Raw genomic sequence first — 4,850 nt, 5'->3', positions numbered from 1 at the left:
ATTTCATGTCAATTAATTTTTCTCGTTTTATATATATATATATATATATATATATATATATGTATATGGTATATGTATGAAGCCTATATATGTGTGTGTGTGTGTGTGTATAAACGTGTGTATATTTGTGTGTGTGTGTGTGTGTGTGTGTCTTATTGAATGCAATTTCAATTATTCATATAATTATTTACAGGTGAAAGAATATGGCATCTGAATGTATTTTGCTTGAAAATGCGCTACTTTGATAAAAACTCATTTTTCTCAGTTTTTTGTCCAAAATGTTGTATTTCTGATTAAACCTTTCTGCATTCAAGTGGTGATAAAACATTAACACGTAAAGAGAAAATAAAATAGTTTTTTGTTTGTTTAAAAGCAGAGGCTCGGTTCTTTATTTTGATATATAATATGTTCATATATTCATAGCAGAAAATATTCTGAGGGCCGTCAAATTTAGGTGAAAATCATCAAAAATGCTGGTGGTGCCTGGCAACTTTTTAAAAAAACGCTGGTGGGGAAAGAGTTAAATTATGGGTTATGGCAGGTAGACCCAGGCAAGGGCCTGAGCTTGAGTATAATCCAAGATATAAGCATGCTATTCGTTTTATCTGTAAAAATGAGCAAACCTTAAGGGCTGATTCTATGGCTATGAAGCTGCTAAATCATAATATCATGGCTTTTTGGAAAGAAGTCAGAACTTTTAATAGATGCAGAGTATCTCTTCCTTGTACCTTAGATGGATTTTCTGGGGCAGAGAATATTGCAGAATTATGGAGACAACATTATTGTAGTCTTTTAAATTGCATCCAAAATGAATTGTATAATGTGGAGGATATTCAAGTTAATGATCCAATAGTGATTATGTCACGTGAGGTGGATCAAGCTATAAGCAAATTGCCTCAAAATACAGCTAGTGGTCTTAAATATGGAAGTAAGAGGATATCCCCTTTATTAGCTGTCTGTTTTACTGGCCTTTTGATTCAAAGTGTGTTACCAGATTCAATGGTGTCCGTTTTGTTACCAGTTATTAAGAACAAAGCTGGAATGGTAGGTAACTTAGATAATTATAGACCTATAGCTTTAGCTAGTATCTTCTACAGAAAACCAGTTTGGATTTAAGGCTAAACATGGTACTGATCTTTGCATCTATGCATTAAAGGAACTAGTAGACAAGTATAGAGATAAAAACTCATCAGTCTTTATGTGCTTCATTGATGCATCTAAAGCTTTTGATCGGGTTAACCATGCAAAGTTATTTTTTAAAATGAGACAAAGAGGGGTGCCAGAATACATTGTGAGAATCCTGGTTTATTGCTATGCCCACCAGATGATGCGAGTAAAATGGGGCAATAAGGTCTCTGCCCCTTTTGGGGTTATTAATGGTGTGAGACAAGGAGGGATTTTGTCCCCAATTCTGTTTAATCTTTACATGGATGATCTATCTGAATGTTTGAATGCTTGTAAAACTGGGTGTATGATTGGGAATATTCTAGTGAATCATATCATGTATGCAAATGATCTTGTGGTGTTTAGTCCTAGCAGTGCTGGTCTTCAACAGCTTTTAACTATGTGTTCTGAATATGGTCTTGAGCATGATATTTTATATAATCCTGATAAGAGTGTGGTTATGATGAACTAAGGAGGATAAAAGTATAACATTTCCAGTTTCCAATTTGTCTAATAAGAGTCTCACTCTGTGTGCGAAAGTAAAATACCTTGGACATTTCATCACTGAGCGCATGACAGATGATGAGGATATTTAAAGGCAATGCCGTATGATGTATATGCAGGCGAATATACTTTTACATAAGTTTAGTTTCTGTTCAGATGAGGTGAAGGTGTCACTTTTTAAAGCATACTGTACAACACTTTATACTGCTCATTTGTGGTTCTACTATAGAACATAGTGATGGCATAGTGCAAGTGAAATGTTTGTGAGTGCAAGGGTAATCACTTTTAAAGCACTGTTACGAAATCTTATGTATAGATTTATCTGCTGGCTAAATGCTTCTAAAAAATGAGATTATTGTGGGTCTATCAAATATCAGGGTTAGTACTACACGGTATCAGTCAACGCTGTGCAGACATTGATATTGCTGTATTTTGTAACTCTTTATTGTGTGTGGTAGATGCTATGGGTTGTATATGTTGTCCTGTTGTCTTTTTTAAATCTGGACCTTGAGTCTGTAATAAAGTTTGATTGATTGATTGATTGATTGAATAAAGACTAGGAAACTTGGAAAACAAGGATCTCACGGGAAACTAGGAAAACATACAAACATCCAATAACCAGCGATGTAAGAGTGTGTGTGTGCCATTCTTATAGTGTGAGACTAATGAGATGATAAGAGACATGTGATTGCAATTGATGATGAGTCTGGGCAAAGGATTATGGGAAATGGGGTCTGAGGTAAAGTGTCAAGAGTCTGGAATGGAGTGCCCTCTAGCAAAGCTCACAGGCACTCCAGCTAGAGATTGTGGCAAGAAGACACAAATATTAACCACATCAACAAAGATTATTTAGTGTAGTCACTTAAATCTCATAACCAATCACTTCAATAAAGGAAGCATATTTAATTTACCGGTTATTCAGCGCTCATAGACAGCCGTCAGCCCATAGGAGGTACCGCAACAGAAAAAATTTGTCTGCCCCATGCACTTCAGATTTGCAAGCAGTGTTTGACTGCCTGAACTTGTTTTGCAGAAAGAGTGATTTATTGATTTAGGCTATTGAGAGTTTGTTTCAGGGAATGAGATTTAGTGTCTTAGCAAATGTGAAAAACTGTAAAGTACAACGAAAGGAAGGAAGCACTGCACCAATTAAGCAATTCAACACATTTTCTAGCAGAATATAGAGTTAATGTAACATTTTTATTATGTTTTTGGACTTCAATGATTCAATTTCACAATACAAACTGCAAATAACTTTGCTTCCATTAAATGTTTAAGCAAAAATATGAGCATGTTAAGCAATGATTTTAAGGTTATCATTTACTATTAAAAGGGATACTCTTATAGCTACTCTCCGTTATATAAATATATTTACATTTATTCATTTAACAGATGCTTTTATACAAAGTGGCTTACAAATTAGGAATATCACAAACAATGTCAATAGATCCAACAACAGTCATAGTACACAATGCCAAGTATAAGTATAAAGTACATTACACAGGGTATCTGCAGGTTTTTTAAATTTAAATTCAAATTTAAGACTTAAGACCTTTTTAAGACCCACATAAATAAAAATAATATCATATGAGCAGGGCATGGCAATGTCTATGGTAACATATTAAACAGTAAATAAAAAGCATGATTTACAGTTCAGTTACAGGTTTTCACAAAAAAAACAAAAAGTTTTATAAAATGATAAACTTCACATTTCAGCTTTTAAACCATTTTTTAAGAAAAGGGATGAGTCAAATGTATCAATTACTATATTAATTTAAATAATTATTTTTAATCAATTCCTATATTAATTAAACAACAAATATATCTTAGTTTCTTAATTGTTCAGATTCTTATAATGCATTAGCATTAGCTTACTGTCGATCCACCAATTCACATTTACAACTTTGCTTGTTTGCTGCATAAAAACATGGTTCGATTTTCACACTGGCATGAACCAGAGCCATTGATTAGCAAAGTTGTGACACCCCCATAGGTTTGCATAGGAACTGAGAAATATAAGAAAGAATATAATAGTTTCGCTGGTTGCCTTGTGTTTTTTAAGCATTATTTCTTACTTGGGTTGAATTCCGTATTTGTTTGCCTTTATTAATTACTATTCACTTATGTTGTATACAGTCATGGCCAAACATTTTGTGTTTTGCAAAGTTTGCTGCTTAAAGCAGTTGTGGTGTTCATTCACATTGTTTCTAGATTATTTTGAATCTAGAGTGTAGAGTGATCAGATGCATTTTAAATAATTGCTAAAAGCTTCATTGGCCAAAAAATGAACTTTTCACAAAAAAAAATAATTTCACTGTTTTTTGATCCTGACACAAAATGACCAGCTAACATTAATTGACTATTCATATCAGCAGCACATGTGAAAGTGTGAATGAGTACTAGTCAGGTGAAATCACTATCATTAGATTGTAAGAGCAGATGGATTGCTATAAAAGGAGGGAAGAAGCGCTTCCAATCATTGTGTTCTTGTTAGCAATGGTTACCTCCAAAGAAACACGTGCAGCCATCATCACTTTGCATCAAAATGGCCTCACATGCAAGGAAATTGCTACAAAGAATATTGCACCTGAAAGAACCATTTACATGATCATAAAGAACTTGAAGGAGAGAGGTTTGACTGCAGTGAAGAAGACTTCAGGATGTCCCAGAGTGTCCAGCAAGCGCCAGGACCGTCTCCTCCTGAGGAGTCAGCTACAGAATCATGTCATCACCAGTGCAGAGCTTGCTCAGGAATGGCAGCAGGTTGGTGTGAGAGCATCTGCACTCACAGTGAGGCCAAGACTTTTGGACAACAGCCTGGTGTCAAGAAGGGCAGTGAAGAAGCCACTTCTCTCCAAGAAAAACATTAAGGCAGACTGAAATTCTGCAGTAAGTACAAGGATTGGACAGCAGAAGACTGGTCCAAAGTTATTTTCTCTGATGAAGCTCCCTTCCGATTGTTTGGGACATCTGGAACATTGATTGTTCTGAGAAGAAATGCTGAACGCTACCATGAGTCCTGTGTTGTGCCAACAGTGAAGCGTCCTGAGATCATCCATGTGTGGGGTTGCTTTCCAACCGAGGGAATGAGCTCTCTCATAATTCTGCCCAAAAACACTGCCAGGAATAAAGAATGGTATCAAAACGTCCTGCAAGAGCGACTTCTTCCAACGATCCATGAG

Source organism: Sinocyclocheilus grahami, unplaced genomic scaffold, assembly GCF_001515645.1.
Source record: "Sinocyclocheilus grahami isolate Dianchi unplaced genomic scaffold, SAMN03320097.WGS_v1.1 scaffold2153.1, whole genome shotgun sequence".
Lineage (NCBI taxonomy): Eukaryota > Metazoa > Chordata > Actinopteri > Cypriniformes > Cyprinidae > Sinocyclocheilus > Sinocyclocheilus grahami.
This window is presented reverse-complemented; position numbering follows the sequence as displayed.